This window comes from Salvelinus sp. IW2-2015, linkage group LG25 (assembly GCF_002910315.2).
Source record: "Salvelinus sp. IW2-2015 linkage group LG25, ASM291031v2, whole genome shotgun sequence".
Taxonomy (NCBI): domain Eukaryota; kingdom Metazoa; phylum Chordata; class Actinopteri; order Salmoniformes; family Salmonidae; genus Salvelinus; species Salvelinus sp. IW2-2015.
In genome coordinates, this window is record NC_036865.1 from 12,688,764 (window position 1) to 12,711,595 (window position 22,832).

Here is a 22,832-nt window from a genome sequence, read left to right on the forward strand (position 1 = left end):
ACAAACAGAAAGAGTAGCTTTAATATCATTACTGGACTTGCCCACCAGTCTATAATATGACCTTAAGATATATATTTTTTTACAACAAAATCAAAAAATGTAAATGGCACATTATAGAAGGGTCCAGACATGCGATTTCACTTGTTTTAGAGAAACGTACACCCAACCAAGGACTCCTTTCACCATCCTGGTTGTGCGGTACAGGGGCTCTGAAAAAACATGAACAACGGCTCCAAAAACACCCAAATACGTCCTTTTAGAAATGGAAAAGCTCTCAGTATAGTGATGCAGGTCTTTATAGGTTGTACACATGAAATTGTGTGAATCTGAACTTTATCCGCAACATTATATTGCATTGTGTTGTGACTTGAGAGATACCGGGTCTGTCCTTTCTACATGTAACTGCCAAAATAAAGGAAACACTTGAGTAAGTGAGGGATACAAAGTATATTGAAAGCAGGTGCTTCCACACAGGAAGTTCCAGACACTTGTAGAATCTATGCCAAGGCTCATTGAAGCTGTTCTGGCGGCTCATGGGGACCCAACACCCTATTAAGACACTTTATGTTGGTGTTTCTTTTATTTTGGCAGTTACCTGTAGCAACAGGCTTCACGGAGAATGGAACAGCTGGATATGGGGAAACGGCCTCACAAAATGGAATAACGTTGCGGATACATTTCGGAATGACACAATTTCATGTATACAACAGCTAAAGACCTGCATCACTATACTGAGAGCGTTTCCATTTCTAAAAKAACGTATTTGGTTGTTTTTCAAGCATTCGTGCATGTTTTTTCAAAGACCCCRTTTTTAGAGACCACATACTGCACAACGAGGATGAGGAAATTAATGGTTGGGGTAAGTTTCCCAAAACAAGTGAAATCGCATTTTTTTAAATCTGGACCCTTAACATGACATTTACATAAAAAAATGCAAATTTGGTTGTAAAAAGCTAACTTATCCTTTAATGACCATGTGGCATAACAGAGCTACAAGGTCATGCTTGGCTGGTCTTCAAACACCTCCCGTTCCCTTTCCCAGGCACCACTTACCAGACTTTATACAATGTCGACACAAACAATGAATGCCCACTGCTTCAGACCTGCTAAAATTACCCAATTGATGAATGTACTTTACAGTGTCTGTCAGGGGAGACTGGGTTATTAGATGTGCAAGGGGAGACAGGGACAGGGAGAGAAAGGAGGTCACTGAAATACACAACACACAAAAGTGCAGTGTTATTCAAACCTAGTCCAGGAGGGCTCTATAGGGTGGATCTTTCTATTCAGGAAGGAAWTGACTGAATTGAAAATGGAATTTACCTAAATAAAGGGGTAAATAATTTACCTCTGTGCATCTTGTGGGGCTGTGGGAGTTACAGTGTAACTATTGTATTGTGACTTCTGAACTCTGTGATGATGATGTGTGTGTCTAGATCACGCTGACAACCATCGGCTACGGAGACAAGACTCCTCAGACGTGGACGGGTCGTCTGATCTCAGCTGGCTTTGCTCTGATGGGGATCTCCTTCTTCGCCCTGCCTGCCGTGAGACACAGACAACCACACAGACACACACACACACACAGTTTGAAGTTCATTCACCAAACGTGGTGTCAAGACCCCCAGATTCAGTCCATCGTGTGTATGTGTGTGTGTACAGGGTATCCTGGGCTCAGGCTTTGCCCTGAAGGTACAGGAGCAGCACAGACAAAAACACTTTGAGAAGAGGAGGAACCCCGCAGCCAGCCTCATCCAGGTACACAACACACACTAACAAGTTTATCACCAGACATGCTATAACTGTTCCATTGGAGGCTGGTGAGGGGAGGAAGGCTGATAATGGTGGAAGGATTGGAGTGAATGGAATGGTATCAAACACATGAAAAACCAGGTATTTGATGTGTTTGATATCATTCCATTAGTTTTGTTCTAAACATTACTATGATCCCGTCTTCCCCATTTACAGTGCCACCTGCTACCACTGAACTGTTCTCTGTGGTGTGTGTGTGTGTGTGTGTGTGTGGTGTGTGTGTGTGTGTGTGTGTGTGTGTGTGTGTGTGTGTGTGTGTGTGTGTTGTTGTGTGTGTGTGTGTGTGTGTGTGTGTGTGTGTGAAAGTGAACATGCCCACGTGTCTTTGTATCAGAGTGTGTGTGTTTATATACAGTACCAATCAATAATAATAGTGAAGACATCAAAACTATGAAAGAACACATATGGAATCATGAAGTAACCAAAAAAGTGTTAAACAAATTAAAATACATTTTATATTTGAGATTCTTCAAAGTAGCCACCCTTTGCCTTGATGACAGCTTTATAAAATAGGGCTATCTTCTGTACACCACTCCTACCTTGTCACAACTCAACTGATTGGCTCAAATGCATAAAGAAGGAAAGAAATTCCACAAATGAACTTTTAACAAGGCACACATGTTAATTGAAATGCATTCCAGGTGACGACCTCATGAAGCTGGTTGAGAGAATGCCAAGAGTGTGCAAAGCTCCCATCAAGGCAAAGGCTGGTTACTTTGAAGAATCTCAAATATCAAATATTGTTTGATTTGTTTAACACTTTTTTGGTTACCACATGTTTCCATATGTGTTATGTAATAGTTTTGATGTCTTCACTATTATTCTCCAATGTAGAAAATAGTCAAAATAAAGAAAAACCCTTGAATGAGTAGCTGTGTCCAAACTTCTGACTGGTACTGTATGTGTATGCGTGAGTGTAGAAACATGCACGTGTGTGTACAGTATGTGTGTGTGTTCGTGCGTGTGTTTGTGTGTAGTCGATACCTAATCGTGGCTGAGACTCTTTGTACTCTCTCMGGTCCAAAGGAAATACAGAGGTGATATTTATGAGCTGTTTCCACTAGAGCCCAGGGTGGATTTCCCTCTACGCAATAGCTCATCCTATCAGACAAGACCTGGACTATTACAATACCCCATCAACGCAACATACACAATGAACTCAAAAACAAACACAAAACACACACAGATCTTGTTTTTCAAGAGATTTTAACATCAAGCAGAAAAAACCCGATTAGGCTACTCGTTTGATTCATGTATTCAATTTAGCTCCCCTTTTCCACCGCTTTAAGGCCCGCAAACAAGCAACTCCATTTGCTCTATTCATCATTTCTGTATAGTATGGCTGAGTTGATAAGGACCTCAACACTTCTTCATCTGACCAGATATCTTCTCTCGACAGATGGACTTACATCTGCAGTCGGCAGGAATGTGTTATCTCTGTTGTTTGTTAGCTCCTGGTATTTCGCTTTGTATATACACTGAGTGTACAAAACATTAGGAACACCTTCCCCCCTTTTGCCCTCAAAACAGCCTCAAAGCATGGACCAATATGGCAAAAGCGTTCTACAGAGATGCTGGCCCATGTTGACTCCAATGCTTCCCACAGTTGTGTCAAGTTTGCTGGATGTTCTTTGGGTGGTGGACCATTCTTGATACACACAGGAAACTGTTGACCGTGAAACATCCAGCAGCAATGCAGTTCTCAACACAAACTGGTGCGTCTACCGTACCCCCGTTCAAAGGCACTTAAATGTCTTGCCCATTCAGCCTCTGAGTGGCACACATACACAATCCATGTCTCAATTGTGTCAAGGCTTAAAAATCCTCTGTTAAACTGTCCCCTCCCATTCATCGACACTGATTGAAGTTAGATTTAACAAGTGACATCAATAAGGGATCATAGCTTTTACCTGGATTCACCAGGTGAATCCATGTGGAAAAGCAGGTGTTCTTAATGTTTTGTACACTCTTTGTATGTGTGTCTRTCTGTGTATGTGTTGTGCACCTCTATCCGTGTGTGTATGATTACGTGTACCCTATCTCCTCACCATGTTGCCATTGCTCCCGTCTATGTATGTCTCTCTATGCGTGTCACCTCATATCCCAGGCTGCTTGGCGTCTCTACTCCACCGACGGTGCCCGTACCTACCTCAGTGCCACGTGGCAGCACTACCAGGGCGCCCACTCCCCCTTCAGGCATGTATCCCCCCCTCCCCATGATGCCGTGACACCACCGGTTTTACTAATCACTCTCTTTGTTTTATTTCTCTTTCTTTCTTTCTTACCCCAATCCCCCTTCCTCCCTCCTCCGTTCCCACTGGCCTTGTTGTATTTGTTATTATCCCCCCGTTCTCCCTCCCTCCCCTCTCTCTCTCTCTCTCTCTCTGTATTTTTCTTTTGTATTCTGTTGACTCTGCACGTAGTGTGTCTGGCGTAGTTATGCTGCTGATGAGAACTCGGTTTCCATAGCTACATGGAAGCCTCATTTGAAGGCGTTGCATACCTGCAGTCCTGCAAAGTAGGTAACAACTAAAGTACGGCTGCTGCTCTGCTCTCTTCCTATTTGGTCTCTGTGCTCCTCTAGTTTTTTCCACAATTTCCTGCTCTACTTTTTTAGCGGTTGGTCTCTTGTGGATATTTCTCCCTAATTGAGTTTTAATCAGCTCGTCAACTCCTTTTGACATTCCTTCCTATAGTTATTTTGCTGTTATTATAATTTGATACTTGTATGGTTACAATATTTTCATATGGACTTTCTTTTTTAAGGCTGTCATCAGTCATCAAATATTCCAATATTTCCAGGCGCCCACACACAAAGAACCAACTCACAAATACTTTACTTTCAATTAATTAATTTAAACATTGAAAGTAAAACAAAGTGTACAAACATGAACATTTTCCAGCTTATGTTGTCCAGGAATGACATCCATGTCTTCTCTGGAGATTTTAGGGTGTGTTTAAGGACACATGAGAGGATCCTGGAAATATTCACAGGATGACCTGCTTTATCGCTCGCTCTTTCTCACACAAACATACACATACATACCCTATAGGTCTACATCCAGTGTGGGCGCAAACACAAACATCTGCTTTTTCAATCACAAATACACACACACCCCACTGGGCACAGAAGTCAGTTCAACGTCTAGCTTTGAATTCCCTTTGGTTGAGTTGTCAACTAATGTGAATTCAACGTGAAATAAACACAAAATATCTCCAATATCCACATTAATTCAATGTCATCACATATCCTTTTTGGGATGAAATGACGTGCAAACAACATTGATTCTACCAGTTTTTGCCCAGGGACACACACCTTTCTATCTTCTATCTCTGTCTGCCGGTGCTTTCCGAGCCCAGTTGAGTGGCACAGCTATTGCTTGCATGTATGCCTGCTGCAATGTTCTGTAAACTAGTTGACAAAATTGGTCTTGCACAAGGCTTTGWCTGTAGTGGTTCGTGTTCTTCATGGCTGACGGTTTGTCTTCTGACATCATGTCTCGCATGCGATACACACAGGGAGGACGTTACAGTATGAAGCTGGCTGACTTCTTCATCTCTCTGTCCCTGTGTGTGGTGTAGGGAGACCCTGTAGACTCTGTCATTAACGACTGATATCTCTTCCCTTGTCTCTCTCCTCTCTTCTCACTAACACCTAAAGGAAAGAACAGGGTGAGACGATTAGCAGGTTTGTAGCTCTCGCCTCTACACACATCACGCAATGGTTCATTCAAAGACATTCACTCTAAAAAGAAGACCTATGCTGGTTGATAAACGTGTTGAAACTGAACCCTTGTTTTCAAATTGTTTTGAAAGTCACTGTTTGACCAGAGCACTCACCTGGTGTCGTAGGTCAGAATCAGTCCCTGGTCAGAGGGGAACAACAGTGCTATGAAAGTCGCCGTCCTGGTTTGAGAAAAGGCTCTCTAGTGTAGCAGCCTCTGTCTCTCAGAGCACCATGGTCTCTCTTGGCTCCTGGCTTTCCAAGCCACCATGACTGGAGTACCACTTTTCTCTGTCTCTGCCGTGTTTGAGAGAGTGTGTGTGTGTGTGTGTGTTTCTACGATATGTGTGTGTTATGTGCAAACCAGCGTCTGTACCGTGTCTGCACCATGACGCGCGTTTTCCATTCCAAGGGTATTTATTTAACTTGTCAAACACCAGTCTCGGTCGGCAGGCCGAGAGACAAGGAGAGGAGGAGGGAGAGACAGAGAGATCTGTGACTTTAAGTATGATTTCAGGTTATTGTTTTTACAATACAGGGCTACTTTAGCAACGGTGGATTTCTCGTGTCATGCCAGTGCAGCTAAATTTGGACTTTATGTTGAGAGACATATGCACAGCACATGCGCAGGCACACACACCAACACTACACACACACAACACACACACACACACACACACACACACACACACACACACACACACACACACACACACACACACACACACACACACACACACACACACACACACACACACACCACACACACACACACACACACACCACACACACACACACACACACACACACACACACACACCAAACTGTCATTCCCTGCTAATCCTCCAAGCTGTTAGAAAGTCATGAGTGTTTCTATGCTTTCATTGGCTCTCAAGTAACTTGTGTTGTGGTTTAGTCAATTAGGCGAGAGCTTTTGAAATCATAATTATAGCCCAGCTTTTCATACCCTAAATGTATACTATACAATTAGTTGTATAATAGGATTTTTCCTCAGCATCGCTCACATCAACGGTTGAGAACTTAGGTAATGTTGTAATTGCTTTACAGTAGCAAATTAGTTGGGTAAAACTGACTTATTTACTCAACAGGCACTAAAAAACTAAACACTGTGTGTGTGTGTGTGTGTGTGTGTGTGTGTGTGTGTGTTTGTGTGTGTGTGTGTGTGTGTGTGTGTGTGTGGTGTGTGTGTGTTGTGTGTGTGTGTGTTGTGTGTGTTGTGTGGTGTGGTCTGTTTATATGTGTGAGACATGAGAATTGGGGTGTGTCTGCTTATTCTGCTCTTTTCACAACTTCTGACTTCTGACTATCTAGAATGTAAAGACACAACCACCATAAATGACTCTCATGGTTTGTATTGCAACTCCTACAGCTAAAGGTGTGTGAGCTACTGTATATAATCAGACCATAGAATGCGAGATATACTGTATAATCGGCAGTTTATAGTTCTGACCACAGGAGGTTGGTGGAACATTAATTGGGGAGAACGGGCTGGTGGTAATGACTGGAGCAGAATCAGTGGAATGGTATCCAATACATTAAACACATGGTTTCCAGGTGTTTGATGCCATTCCATTTTCTCCGTTCAGGCCATTATTATGAACTGTTCTCCTCTCAGCAACCTCCACTGCTTCTGACGGTATTGACCGTACAGATGTCTCTCGTCCCTCCCTTCCCCACTCCTTGGTGTTTTAACCCCTTCCTCCTCTATCTGTCTTCCTCCCTACCTCCCTAGTAAGGGTCATAGTAATAGGAGGCGCTTCAGAAGGTATTACGCATGGAAATTTAGGAAGTACCCACTACCCAGCATCCTCTCCTCCCTGGTCACATGATCTCTGGGAATGCTKACTAACTGCCAGGTGCATGGAGGATGATGAGAGAACCCCAAAACTGCCACCTACCCCCTCCCCATTAAATAATTGTATTAGCCCTTTGCTTGTCTAATGGGACTGCTGCCTGTTACATGTTGCCTGTTGGTTTCGACCTCCACCTCCCTTGGACCACCTTATCAGACACAACCCCCAAATAACTGTATCCCGGTCCCCTTATATAGCGGAAGTAGTTCTGTGTGTAGAAATCAGAACTCTTAACAAAGTCTTTCATCGCCATAAAATCTACAGTCCATCTAGACCTCCATTTGTCTGCTGAGGTCTCTTGGCTTGGCTGCATGGTGCCACTGCATGTCCTCATAAAAAATGGTCACCACCACCCCGACTGACCTTTGACCCTACTCATCCCACACGGCATTGATGCATCTTCCTTTACCTAGGCGTGGGGAAGGTCCCTGTTATCATGAATAACTTCCTAATGGTTACTGGAGCGCAATATTCCCTCCTGAAGTTTCCACAGAAACTGGGAGTTTGCTCACTGATCATTGGTGCCTGAAGAATCAAGCCTGACCATTGGGCCTGCTGTCACGCCATCTGATTGGTTCACAGCGTTGCATGCTTCTCTTGTTGTCACGGCAGGGGTTAGGGTGTGTCTCAGGTAGAGGCTGTCTGCATCTCCCACCCATCTATAAAGCTACAGTATGTCTAAGCACAGGCTCACTGGCACAATACAGGTCTAAGTGTCCTAGAGATACTGAGATACTAGCTTACAGAATAAGTAGGAAGAGTGCTTCTATGCATCGGTATAAATTGTAAATCTTGCGGTGTTCCTTGGTTATTGTCTTTGTCTTGGAACACTGATCAGGGTCATACTACTGCCTTTGACCTCTACAACGGTAGTCCCCAAGAGCTACTATAGAGGTCCTGGAGAGCTACAAGGTGTTTACCCTCTTAGAAAAAAAGGGTTCTTCGTTTGTCCCCATAGGAAACCCCTTTTTGGTTCCAGGTATAGCAAGGGTTCTACTTAGATCCTTTTAGTGGTGAAATAGTTCCACATACAGTGCCATCGGAAAGTATTCAGACCCCTTCAATTTCCCACGTTTTGTTACGTTACAGCCTTGTTCTAAAATGTATTAAAKAAATGTTTTTCCTCATCAATCTACACACAATACCCCATAATGACAAAGCAACATTTTTGCAAATGTATTTAAAAATAATAAACAKAAATACCTTATTTCCATAGGTATTCAAACCCTTTGCTATGACATTCGAAATTGAGCTCAGGTGCATCCTGTTTCCATTGATCATCATTGAGATGTTTCTACAACATGATTGGAGACCACCTGTGGTAAATTCAAATGATTGGACATGATTTGGAAAGGCACACACCTGTCTATATAAGGTCCCAAAGTTGACAGTGCATGTCAGAGCAAAAGCCAAGCCATGAGTTAGAAGGAATTGTCTGTAGAGCTCCAAGACAGGATTGTGTCGAGGCCCAGATCTAGGGAAGGGTACCAAAAAATATCTGCAGCATTGAAGGTCCCCAAGAACACAGTTGCCTCCATCATTCTTAAATGGAAGAAGTTTGGAACCATCAAGACTCTTCCTAGATCTGGCCACTCGGCAAAACTGAGCAATCGTTGGGAGATGGGCCTTGGTCAGGGAGGTGACCAAGAACCGATGTTCACTCTGATAGAGCTCCAGAGTTCCTGTGGAGATGAGAGAACCTTCCAGAAGTACAACCATCTCTGCAGCACTCCACCACTCAGGCCTTTCTGGTAGAGTGACCAGACGGAAGCCACTCCTCAGTAAAAGGCATATGACAGCCCACTTGGAATTTGCCAAAAGGCACCTAAAGACTCTCAGACCAGGAGAAACAAGATCTGATGAAACCAAGATTGAATAATTTGGCCTTAATGCCAAGCGTCACATCTCGAGGAAACCTGGCACCATCCCTACGGTGAAGCATGGTGGTGGCAGCATCATGCTGTGGTGATGTTTTTCAGCAGCAGGGACTGGGAGACTAGTCAGGCTTGAGGTAACGATGAAAATATCCTTGATGAAAACCTGCTCAGGACCTCAGATTGGGTCGAAGGTTCACCTTCCAACAGGACAACGACCCTAAGCACATAGCCAAGACTACACAGGAGTGGCTTCGGGACAAGTTTCTGAATGTCCTTGTGTGGCCCAGCCAATGCCGGACTTGAACCCAATCAAAAATCTATGGAGAGACCTGAAAATAGTTGTGCAGCGACGCTCCTCATCCAACCTGAAACCTGCTTCAACAAACTACTGAGTAAAGGGTCTGAATACTTATGTAAATGTAATATTTTCGGTTTCAATTTTTAAATAAATTTACAAGAATAAAAAATAAAAACTGGTTTTGTGTTGTCATTATGGGGTACTGTGTGTAGATTGATTGTAACATTACAACCTTATTCTAAGGCTGTAACATAACAAAATTTGGAAAAAGTCAAAGGGTCTGAACTTTCCAAAGGCACTGTTTAACCTTGTATTAGTGGTGGGTTCCACTAGAAACCAAAGATTGCTTTTCAGAGGGTTCTCATATGGAGACAATTGAATAACCCTTTATGGTTCTAGGTAGTAACTTCTTTTCAAAGAGTTTAGGCTTTTGTTTCTGCCCAGCTGATTCAGCTCCTTCAGTGCTGGGCTGGCGTTAGCTGATTAAACTCAACTCTGCGATTTACGATAGAGTTGAGCGTCGACTAGGTTGGGCGGATTGGAGCTCCGACATCACATAACATTTTAATCATAAACTGATTTCAGAACCCAAAGAATAGCTTGCARTTACACACAACATTGTTCGTAAATCGTGGAGTTTAGTCGGCTAGGCTGGAGCAAAAGCCTGCACACCCTATATCTCCTCGGGACCAGGGACCACTGTCTTAGAGAGTAGATGGGGTACTCTTAGTGTATTGTGGATGAGGTAAGCATGTTTGTAATGTTTGAGAAAAGGACAATACACTGCACTACACTGTGACTACACTCTGTCTGCACACATTTGTCTCTCTCATGGGGAATGCATACTAAGAGGCTTTTGTTCACTCTCTCTCGCTCTCTCCCTCTTCCTCTCTGTCTTTCTGTCTCTCTCTTTAGTACTAAGTTGAGCTTTAAGGAGCGGGTACGKATGGCAAGCCCTCGCGGCCAGAGCATGAAGAGCCGCCAGACRTCCATCAACAAYGATCGRCGCTGTTCCCCAGGCAACAATGTGGCGGGCGCTGACACGGGCAGCAGCCCTGCCAAGGTGCAGAAGAGCTGGAGCTTCAATGACCGCACCCGCTTTAGACCCTCCTTACGCCTTAAGAGCCAATCACGCACCGGGACCTGTCTCTTATACACATCTAGATGTGTATAAGAGACAGGTCTACGCCTTAAGAGCCAATCACGCACCGCGCCCTCCGAAGGTGAGTGGAGAGGATGTGTGCCTCTGTGTGTGTGTGTGTGTGTGTGTGGGGGGGGGGGTTACGTGAATGTGTGTGCATGCGTGCGTACGTACGTGTGTATACGGTATGCACTTTTTTTCCCACAAGGGTAGATTAATGAGTCAAGACTTACAATCCACAGAAGTTGCAATATCCTCCAACATGACAGGTGGAGTTCCAGTCCACTGCCATATACCAAACATTACGAACACCTTCCTAATATTTAGTTGCACCCCCGACTTTTGCCTTCAGAACAGCCTCAATTCGTCGGAGCATGAACTCTACAAGGTGCCGAAAGTGTGCTGGCCCATGTTGACTCCAATGCCTCCAACAGTTGTGTCAGGTTGACTGGTTATCCTTCCACATAGACAATCAATTGTCTTTAACCTGTCTCCTCCCCTTCATCTACACTGATTGAAGTTAGATTTAACAAGTGACGTCAAGAAGGCATCATAGCTTTCAGCTGGATTCACCTGGTCAGTCTGTCATGAAAACAGCAGGTGTTCTTAATGTTTTGTATACTCCGTATATGTCTGTCTGTGTATGTGTTTTGCACCTCTATCTGTGTGTGTATAATTACGTGTACCCCATCTCTTCACCATGTTGCAATTTCTGTCTGTGTCTGTCTGCACGTGTCACCTTGTACCCCGGGCTGCTTGGCGTCTCTACTCCACCGACGGTGCCCCCGTACCTATTTGGCACCCCAAGTTTTCTGAGCAAAAAATTATCATATTTGTTTTGTAACTTTTTTTTCAATTTTCATTGTTGGACATAAAAGACTAACAACACCAGGAAATCAGCTCCAATTGATTTTAATTGATGAAATCTGTTCCCAATTATTCCCACGCATAATAGAGAGATAAGTGATTGTATACAAATGTAAGCAAGGTTGGAAATTATCATGTTTTAGTCAAACATATCTGTTTGGCCTTCTTGAGGTCAATTTGCAGTCTACAAATTATTTTTAATTATGTTCCAGCCCCCTGACTATTTAAGTGGATTTAACAAATGACATCAAAAAGGGATCGTCGCTTTCACCTGGATCCACTTGGTCAGTCTATGTCATGGAAAGAGCAGGTGTTCTTAATGTTTTGTATAATCAGTGTATTAACCTCTACTGTAACAGAGAATTCAAGCTGTATGTAACCTTCTAATAGAGGGGGGAAGTGCTTGGCTGAGCAGTTCCCTGTTTCTGTCACCCCGCCTCTCCCCTGTATATCTATGCTCTTTATCTGTGCTCTTCAGGACACGTATCCTATTAAAAATGAATATGACCTGAGAAACTCTGAGTACTCTCATATTGTTGGCTAGATGATGTATGCATCCTCCGCCCATCACGCATACAAGCTGAGTGGACAATTATTGACCATTCCTAGAGATCCAATTTTCATTTGAGGAGAAAATGGAAAGCTACAAACTTATTTTGAAATATTATATTGTGGAGTTTCAGCTTGGAGCTGAAGTCTGTAAGGAAGGAAGAATTATTTGGACACCTTTAATTTAGAATGCGTTCTCTTTTGTAATTATGACCGGGGGAAGAGATGCGACGGTGAGGGGTTTAAAGAGCCAATTGGAAGCTGACTAGTGGGCTATGGCAGTATAAGAGACAAGTACATTTGACACCACCCCTCTTTCTGTATCTCAGTGGACACAGGAATGGGGAATGATGACACGTTCGACGACAGGGGATGCCACTGTGATGTCACCATGGAGGACATATCAGCTCCACTGAAGGCTGTCATCAGAGCCGTCAGGTGAGTGCTGTTCTCTCTGCTACCACGGCAAGCAATACCGATGCACCAAGTCTGCAAACAACAGAACGCTGAACAGCTTCTTCCCCCAAGCCATAACACTGCTAAATAGTTAATTAAACAGTTCATCAAATAGCTACCCGGACTATCTGCATTGACCCTTGTTGCACTAACTTCTTTGACTCATCACATATGCTGCTGCTACTGTTTACTATCTGTCACTTTATTCCTAATTATATGTACATATCTACCTCAATTACCTCGTACCCCTGCCCATTGACTCTGTACTGGTACTCCTTGTATATAGCAGTGGAGGCTGATAAGTGGAGGAAGGCTCATAATAATGGGTGGAACAGCATTTTACTTTTCTATTACTTCTCTATTTTCTTTCTCTCTGCATTGTTGATAAGGGCCCATAAGTAAGAATTGAATTGTTAGTCCACACCTGTTGTTTATGATTTATCTATATCTCTATACAAATCTCTATGTAGACTTGTGTTTTCTTACACAATCCTTTGTAAAAAATGTTCTTTCTATTTTGTTCAGGACATGGCTGTTGTAAACAGTGTACATAGCGAATGCATACACTACAACAATCGTAAACATAGACATATATTGTAAGAATATATATCTGAGCCTTCCAGGTTCTTAGATACAGATCCAGAGCATGGACCTCCTCTATGTTGTTCTAGCCCGATCGTTCACATACTCTCACAGGGCAAGACCTGTGGATACTACAGTACTGTGGTTGTCTGCCTGACCAGGGAGGTGTTTTCGCTGTCAGTCCACAGCCTACTGCTGTGAGGCTCTGTGGTGCTTCAGGGGATTCTGTTTACCCAGTGAGAGGTCAGGGAGTACAGTTTTGGGGGCTGTGTTTTTTGTTACAGCTGTCCAGTTACTCACTCTCGCACCAGCAACGTGTCTCTGTTTACTAATGTGGCCACCCTAATGGTACTGTCTCTCCCTCTCCTCCCCCATCTCCCTCACTCACCACCTCTCACTCTCTTTTTTACTACCTCATCTCTCTCTTTCTCTCTCCCTAACTCCCTCCCACTCTCCATTTTCCTTTACCTCCCCCTCTCCCTCACCTCTCTCTGACGGTGTCAGAAGATGTCCTATTTTGATTGGCTGCCAACACCCCAATTCCCAACACCAGGTTGTTGCTCCAGAGGACCCCCTCTCCCCTGGCCCAGCCTGCCCGCTCAGCAGGCCCCCTCAATGGGCAACGGGAGTGGAGACATGCCCCTGGCTTTCCCAGGGTGTCAGGTTGACACCCTCTCAGTCAGAACTATTATTGCAGCAGCTCATCTGTCATGATGGTTTCCATTTATACAGTGAGGATAATGAGCAACTGGAGCAATTCTGAAGCCATCAGGGGGTCAGAATGAACCAACTGTAGATCCCCTTACCTGCATCAATATTATTTACCCAGCAGTAGTTGTACTTGTACAGTACATTAAGGTTGAGGGATAATACAATTCTAGCGTGGATTGGTTTCAAAATAGCTCTGTCAGGTTTTGTTGACATGAGCTAAGGTTTCATCATGTTCTTGTGAAAATATCAGAGTAATATTTTTTTAACTGATGCTCCGAAAATAAAAGGTAAAGGCCAGGGGTTGGAACCAAAATTATTTTCCAGTCGTTTAGTTCTGAACAGAACCATCCGTTCCACTATTCTGACCAGCCAAATAATGTTCTGAACCGGTTCAAACCCCCCAAAATACCTGTTTATATCATTCCTTTCTGTTCCTTTTTAAACCTCTGAAATCATCSTTTTTTTTTTACATTTAGCTCAACATTAAATTACTTAATGAATTATGCAGTGCAGATAGGGCAGCTTGCTATGGAGCAGGCAAGCTGTAGCTCAGTGAGTTGTTTGTATTCGTGATGGAAAGACAAGTGTAGAGCACGAGATGCATCTAACATTTTGCAGGTTGGGAGAGAGTGAAAGAGGAGGCTTGGCTTGAAGAGCTGGGCATTTTGTGATGACATGCATTATCTGAATTAGGCCCACAGAATTATACCTACGCAGGAGCAGCTTCTATGGAAGAACTTTGAATGTCTTTGAACTTCAGAGTTGGATTAACGTTGGACCAGAGAAGCTAGCTAGCTAACAAGCTTGTGTGTGCAGAGTGGCACACAAATTAAAAACACATCTTACCTTTATGTAGTTAATAATCCAATGTGAAATGTGATAACTATAGTATCCCTAACTAAATGTAATTCTTTTCCGGGTTTTCGGTTTTGTTCACCGAACCAGTTCCAACACCTGGTGAATAAGTTTTTAAACAAATTAGAATGGAAATGAAAAGGAGAAGAACCATCGAAACGAAAGGTGAACAATGGGAGTTCTTGACTTAAATTTTTTTTTTAATAATAATAATAATTATATATATATATATATATATATATATATATATATATATATATATATATAATGTAAATGTGATGGAACTTACAATGTATGATATTAATCAATTTTTAAAATAATAAAGATAGCCTAATTTAAAAAAAAAAGCAACAACAGTTGTCTCTACCTTCTTGCCCTTTGTGCTGTTGTCTGTGCCCAATAATGTTTGTACCATGTTTTGTGTTGCTACCATGTTGTTGTCATGTTGTGTTGCTACCATGCTGTGTTGACATGTGTTGCTGACATGCTGTTGTTGTCTTAGGTCTCTCTTTATGTAGTGTTGTGTTTGTCTCTCTTGTCTTGATGTGTGTTTTGTCCTATATTTATATTTCATTTTTAATCCCACCCCCTGGTCCCGCAGGAGGCCTTTTGCCTTTTGGTAGGCCATCATTGTAAATAAGAATTTGTTCTTAACTGACTTAACTTAGTTAAACTGTTCTTAACTTAGTTAAATAAAGGTTAAATAAAATAAAATAAAAAGTTACAAAAACAAGAAGTGATGAAAATAACTGATTGTATCTCAAGATTGATAAAATAAACTGATAAATATGTTTTTTAAAGCTGATCTTGTTTAAAAACAAATTTAAATACAAAAATAAAGGCTACAATAACAACTGTCAGCTTCTTGCCAACATACAGGGTTATGCATAGTTAAGCTCTTGTTACCCTCTAGTGGCTGACTAAGAGATGACAAGTAGAACATTGACGGATCTCTGTGTGATTCCCCCTACTTTTCCACTCAGGATCATGAAGTTTCATGTAGCAAAGAAGAAGTTTAAGGAGACTCTGCGTCCATACGATGTGAAGGATGTGATAGAGCAGTACTCTGCAGGACACCTGGATATGCTCTGCAGAATCAAGAGTCTACAGACTAGGTGAGATGCACAGACATACACTCTTAGAAAAAAAGGAGCTATCCAGAACCTAAAAGGGTTCTTCAGCTGTGCCCATAGGAGAACCCTTTGAAGAACCCTTTTGGTTCCAGGTAGAACMCTTTTGGGTTTCATTTAGAACCCTTTCCACAGATGGTTCTACATGGAACCCAAAAGGGTTCTACGTGGAAACAAAAAGTGTTCTCCCGGGAACCAAAAATGGATCTCCTATGGGGACAGCCGAGGAACCCTTTTGGAACCCTTTTTTCGAGATGCACACAATACACACACAAGCAGACACGCAGACACTGAAACACACACACTCACACACTTTCTATATACGTATGTTCACCTTCTCCACTTCTCATTAACGTGTGTGTTTGCGTGTGTGTATTATATCTGACCCTCCTATGTACTCTCCCTCCCAGGCTGAGCCCCCCCCCCCCCCCCCCCCCGCCCGCACTACACTTATATTACAGCCAGGCCAGGAGGAAGCGCATGCCAGGGACGAAGTCTGACTCAGGGTTAGACAACCCCCCACCCCCTCCCGCCTAACATAGGCCAAATTGTAGACATCTCATGCATCTCTATGTGTGACTCTTGCATTGCGTTATTGTCTGAGACTAACCAACCATAACATTTCAGGAGTTTGGATTGTTGTCTTTGGTTACATCAGTGATATAATCCTGTTAGACATTGCATTACATTGTGTACTTTTACTGATTAATAGAGTGGAATCTACTAGTGGATTCTAGTAGTTAGTCTGTTTTGGAGAATGTAATTGTGGCGGGTACGTGCTGCCTGTAGTTGTCCTTTTTAGCTACGCTTCAAGAGTCTGAGTGTGTGTGCGTGCGTGTGCGTGTGTGTGTTGTATCTGACCCCCATGTCTCTCTCATACAGACTGGACACTGGAGTGGGCCACACCCTGAGCAGCAAACCCAGGAACATGTCCTCCCCCTCCCTGCACTTATATTACAGCCAGGCTAGGAGGAAGTCCGCCCCAGGGATGAGGTCCCCAGGGTTAGACAACCCCCCTCCCACACCAACCCCTAATAACATAAACCCCCAAGCCACTACCCCCAACTCCACCCTGTCCCCAATCCCTCACACAGAAGACAGAGTTTGAAAGGAGATGGTGCTATGTCAATGTGTCCATCAGGGAGCACAAAGCCTGTGTTTCTAGATCCACAGAGACAGGATAGGTTTAAAGGTGAAATGGTGATGGCTCAACCTGCAGGCTTCCAATGGGACTAGAAGAGTTTCTACCATATTGCTTACACTATCCAGTTACTTTTAGATCTTTTGATTTCGTTCACCATAGTTCTGTATATTGACTAGAAAGGAGACACTGAAGCAACCCAGTTGTAGGAGCTTTGGACTCCCTGATGACATATGCTTTCTAACCAATGGACGCATTCAACTAGTAGATGTTACATGTGTAACATCTCACCAAGCGTGTGGTAGAAGAAAAGCTGTTATGAATGTGTGGTCTGTTTCAAATCTTTTGCATGTTGCTGTGCTTCGGGGACATAGATTGACAGCTGCTGCTGTATCTTTACTAACAGAATTTTCCTCCTTCAAAGGATTGGCTAATGACTAAGGATTTTGTCAACCAGAGTAGGCTGGTTGGATGAGCTATAGGAGGGCGGGCTCATTGTAATAGCTGGAATGGAATAGTATCAAACACATCAAACATATGTAAACTACATGTTCGACTCTGTTCCATGAATTCCATTCCAGCCATTACAATGAGCCTATCCTCCTATAGCTCCTCCCACCAGTCTCCTCTGCTCTCTACGTGGATATTTTGTGAACACAGAGAATGGCTGTAGTTACTAGTTGGTGCAGATTGTTGTTTTTTATCATGCACTTGTTAAAGGAATTAGATTCCTATGTGTTCGTTAACCAATTCAATTATAACAAAGCAAACACTCTGTCCGTTTCTAAGAATTTGTAAGATTCTTATTTGCATAAAATAGACAAAGACCAGTGTCCAAATGAATCAATAACTTTATTCCCGAGAGAGCTCTACTCAAAATACCATGTACATTAGTTTATATATCACACATAGCGTCATAGCGTCCTAAATGTCCCTCCTTCTCTCCGACAAGAACAAAGCTGATTTAAAAGTCCATTCCAACACACTAACGCACATACATTACACACTATATCTGGATTATCTCCTGAAGTCTCACCACAGTTTATTACCACTTAGCTGACAGTTCCAGTCCCCCCCCAGATACGGAAAACCTGGAGGAGCTTTCGCTGTCTTGTCTTATCTCCACAGAGTCATAGCTGGGTCAGTTCAAACATAGGTTAATGATCAACTTAGTTTTCTTTAGGCACACTGTAGATTGCATTGTAGTTGATTTAAACTGTAGTTTAGAAACAATGTATGATTGTGTTTTAACTATAGCCTGCCCTCACAAAAACACACATGTCAAATTTGCAGTTTTTACATGTGAATGTGTGTTTAATTTCACATGTGAAACTGCAGATTAGATTTTTACATGTGATTGTTTTTGCACATTTTAACTTGAAATTCCACATGTGAGAGTGAAAATCAAATTTTCAGTTTCACACATGTAAGAAAACTCCACATGTGAAAATCTCACTTTCACATGTGAAATAATGTTATTCTCCTGATTTGAAAAATGTTTGTTATCATGTTGTAGTAGCAATGTTTCCACCGGTGTAATTAGGGTGACCACATTTAAAAAGCCCAAATGTGGGACAAGGGCATGGTTATGCGGGACATTTGCGGAACAGTGGACAGAATAATTTTTTGCTAATGGTTAATGGATCACTTTCAAATGCTACATTCATTTTTGGATATATAAATTAATTAAATGTACCCATTGATTTTTGTTTTATATAACTTGTAAATAAATGTCTCATGTTGTAGCCCACCAGAACCCAAAATATAAGCTTGTTTCACTCCAATGTTTGTAAACAAAGTACATTTTTTAATTAATACGGCCAGGGGTTGGAAAAAATACGGCCAGGGGTGTTAAAAAACACCATATAGCCTAAAAACATGGTTAAAACTATAATTTTGATATCATGGATGGTCAATATCAAGCAAAACTACAGAAGTAGAAGAGACAATTATAAGTATTGCAAACAGAAATAATGATATCGAAAGAAAAACATAAACCCTAAAGTATTGATAGCAAAACAAAATATTGCATGGAAACCACTTCTTGCAGTTTTCCATATCTTTGGTGATGTAACCCTGGCCTTTGCTTTCGCTGCCTTGTTTACAGTTGCAAGTTTTGGCACATTCATTCCAGCAACATAGCACCCTGCATCCCCCTGTTGGTTTGCCTTGGAAGCTAAGCAGGGTCGGCCCTGACCGGTCCCCGGATGGGAGCAGGGCCAGCGCCAAAAGGAATCAGTTGGAGGGACCTTTGATTTCCTTAGGCGGTCATGTTTTTCCAGGGACCTCCTATGTGTGCACACGCTTGCACGTTCATAATTGTTTTAATGAGTGTTAAAGTAAAGACCATAGGCAGCTTGTGAGGTTCAAGTTTGAGGAAGCTTACAATTTCTTCTACCATTTCTACCGATCTGCGTGCCAGTTATGATTATATTTATGTGTGCATTTTCGTGGAACAGTTTCATTTAAATAATAACGTTTTCGTTTCTCAAAATCATTGTCACCTGGTTAATCATAAAAAGTTAAACGATAAAAATCTAAAAGTTAAAGAAGCTGTCACTAGCGAACTAGCAATATTATATCTATCAACTAGCCTATTCCGGGCCCTCTGAGTTTTCCGCACCAGTGAGCTCCTGACAGACCGCTGTATTTCAATGAAGTTTCCACTAGATATATGGAATCATCAGATCATGACATTTTGCTCTTTCTCGAAAATAAAGGAGAGCCGCACACTCTAGGAGCTCAGATGCAAAAATGTAATGTCCAACGTTTCGACAGCCAAGCTGTCTTCATCAGGGTATGATCAAACACTGCCGTATGACTCGTTTATATAGTGTCAAAAGACACAGGTGTCTGTAATCATGACCAAGTGTGGCCTAATATCATTGATTAATTATCAAATATTAAAATAGCATACAAAGAACAGCATACAAAAAACAAATGGATAGCATACGATCATAGATTCATTTTAGACTACACAAATGGACAAAACACAAATGGAAAAGTCACAATAATCACAAGAATGGCTTCAGATCAAAGTCTACGTTGAGACCGAAGGGAGCAAGGGTCTTTAAATTAAAGATCCAGGCAGCCTCTCGTTTTAACAATAAATTATCAAGGTCACCCCCTCTCCTAGGGAGGGTGACATGTTCGATGCCAATATAACGCAGAGAAGAAATCGAGTGGTTTGCTTCTAAAAAGTGGGCCGCAACTGGGTAAGTCAAGTTTTTGCATCTAATGGTGCTACGATGCTCTGAGATACGCACTTTTAATTCGAGCTTTGTTTTACCCACATCATTTTTTACCACAAGGACAAGTTATAAGATAAATAACTGCCTTAGTGGAGCACGTGATAACACCTTTGATTGGGATCTGTTTCCCTGTTTGTGGGTGTTTGAAGGATCTACATTTACAAGTGCCATTGCATTGAGCACAGCCATTACACTTGTAGTTTCCATCCAGTAGGGGTGCAAATAGAGGTTGTTCAGGAATATCTTGGGGTGGTAAATCAGAGTGTACCAATTGGTCTCTGAGATTTCTGCCCCGCGAGAATACGACCAAGGGAAGGTCAGAAAACCACCTCCTCCTTTATTTTCAAGTTTTCCACTCCGCTAGCCAGCACCTCGCCTAATAGGTGTGCGTTTCTTTTTCTTCTAGATTTTGCTCTTTCTCACCTAGGCTTGGTGATCATCCAGGCCGGGAGTTTTGGAAATATTTTTCATATACTGAGGAACTATCATTAGCAATGGATGTTAAAAAAACATACTTCTGTGTGAGGTGAAGAAAAAATGACTAAGCTCCGCTTATTAGGGGTGGACGTGATGAATTATGACAATCAGAAATGCAGCAGGCCAAGGAGGCCTACTTCTTTGTGCTCAGGTGCACGTGCTCACTCAACATTATCAGGAAAGAGAMAACCAGACACGTGCTCATTGCTCACATGGAGCACTCCAAACAAAATACAAAATATATATATATTTGTTTTTACAAAACTAGTAATGGTTATGAAATAAAACAAAATGTGTTTCTCACAAATGGAGCAGGTTGTGAACTCCGAGAATGACTGTAGCATAAGTAAAACATGCATTAGCAGAAATTCATGTAACCAAATGATGGGGGATTAACTGTACATTTTCACGACCTACTGGTGACACAAGTTATTGGGAATTGATCAAACAAATAAACAATCAAAGGAAAAACAATTCACACAATAAAACAACGAATGTGCCAGAATTGGCGGGAGACAGCTGAGTGCATTCTGGATAGAGATGCGCCATATCTTTGCCACACACCACTCCACTTCTTCATGCAACATTTTCAATTATACTCAAGACACATTATCTTCACATATATTTTAGATGTGTATCACTGACAGCCACAACTCAATCAGCTAGACCTATTGCCACGCGCGTTAACCAAATTGCGGGCTTCCCAAATAGGCATAGGCCTAAACGATTGTGATTTGAAACAATACAGAGCTATTTATAAAATAAAGAAATAAAATAAGCTAATGATCCTCTGTGGCTAAGTCATGCTCCCTGGTGAATAATTTTTTATAATTGTATTTAGACAGGAGTAATTATCGCCTATTATGGCGAAATATCCATTTATTTTAGGGGACTCCAGCATCCTAACAACTTTCCTTTCCAATTYGCAAGAGGCTGAACCCAGAGATCCGTATATAATGACGAGATGCACATGTCTCCACCCTAACAATGGAAGTTTTTGTTCCAAAGGCGTAAGGCAGGCGAAAACCTTAGGTCTGCATATTATGCCCATAGAAACACATTGGGCTTATTCTGGACAAATTTTGGCGAGAGTGAGCCCTCTCGCTTCGCCTCTTCCTCTCTGATAAATCTATGTCACTGGAGAAAGCATGCGAGCTAGTGAAACAGCGCCCCTCTATATGTAGCCCATGTACAATATTTGATTCTGTCTGGCCAGAAATAGTATGACATGCCTTATTCATTTGGTCCAGACAGCATCAGATACTTGGTCTAGAAATACTGAGACAGAGAGGCACTGTTTCGCTGGCTCTGATGCTTTAAATTAGATTGTCTTTCTGTCGCGGTGCGTCTCGGTCAAATAACATTTGATTTGGATGTGCTAGGAGGTGCGGACCTGAATGGGTGACCAGATGTAGCTGAAGAGGGAAGATTTACGAGTGAAAGAAATGCCACATGTGGGGAATTATTTTTGTCAAGAAAGGAAAAAGTACGTGTGAAACTTCACACGTAAAACCACCTGTCTGACCCATGTGAAAATATAATGTACCAACTGGCTATCAAAGTCCACTATTTAATTCAATGAAATGTGTGTATCATAGGGTGGATCAGATACTGGGTAAGGGCCAGATCTCCATGGACAAAAGGATCAGGGACAAGCTTCACCCTGATGGGGACACACTGGAGGACATGAGTATGCTGGGACGTGTGTGTAAAGTGCAGAGACAGGTGAGCGTTTGAGCCAATTATACTGAACAAAAATATAAACGCAACTTGTAAAGTGTTGGTCCTATGTTTCATGAGCTGAAATAAAATATCYCAGAAATTAGTGAGCATTTCTCTTTTGCAAAGATAATCCATGAACCTGACAGGTGTGGCATATCAAGAAGCTGATAAAACAGCACGATCATTACATAGGTGCACCATGTGCTTGGGACAATAATAGGCCACTCTAAAATGTGCAGTTTTGTCACACAGCACAATGCCACAGATGTCAAGTTTTGAGGGAGAGTGCAATTGGCATGCTGACTGCAGGAATGTCCAAAAGAGCTGTTTCCAGAGAATGTAATGTTCATTTCACTACCATAAGC

The 22,832-nt window shown here is 42.3% G+C and overlaps 1 pseudogene; it reads left to right on the plus strand.

The window, feature by feature from the left end:
• The window catches only part of LOC111951960 (potassium voltage-gated channel subfamily KQT member 5-like), a 132,058-nt pseudogene that overhangs the window by 100,196 nt on the left and 9,030 nt on the right, over positions 1 to 22,832 (plus strand).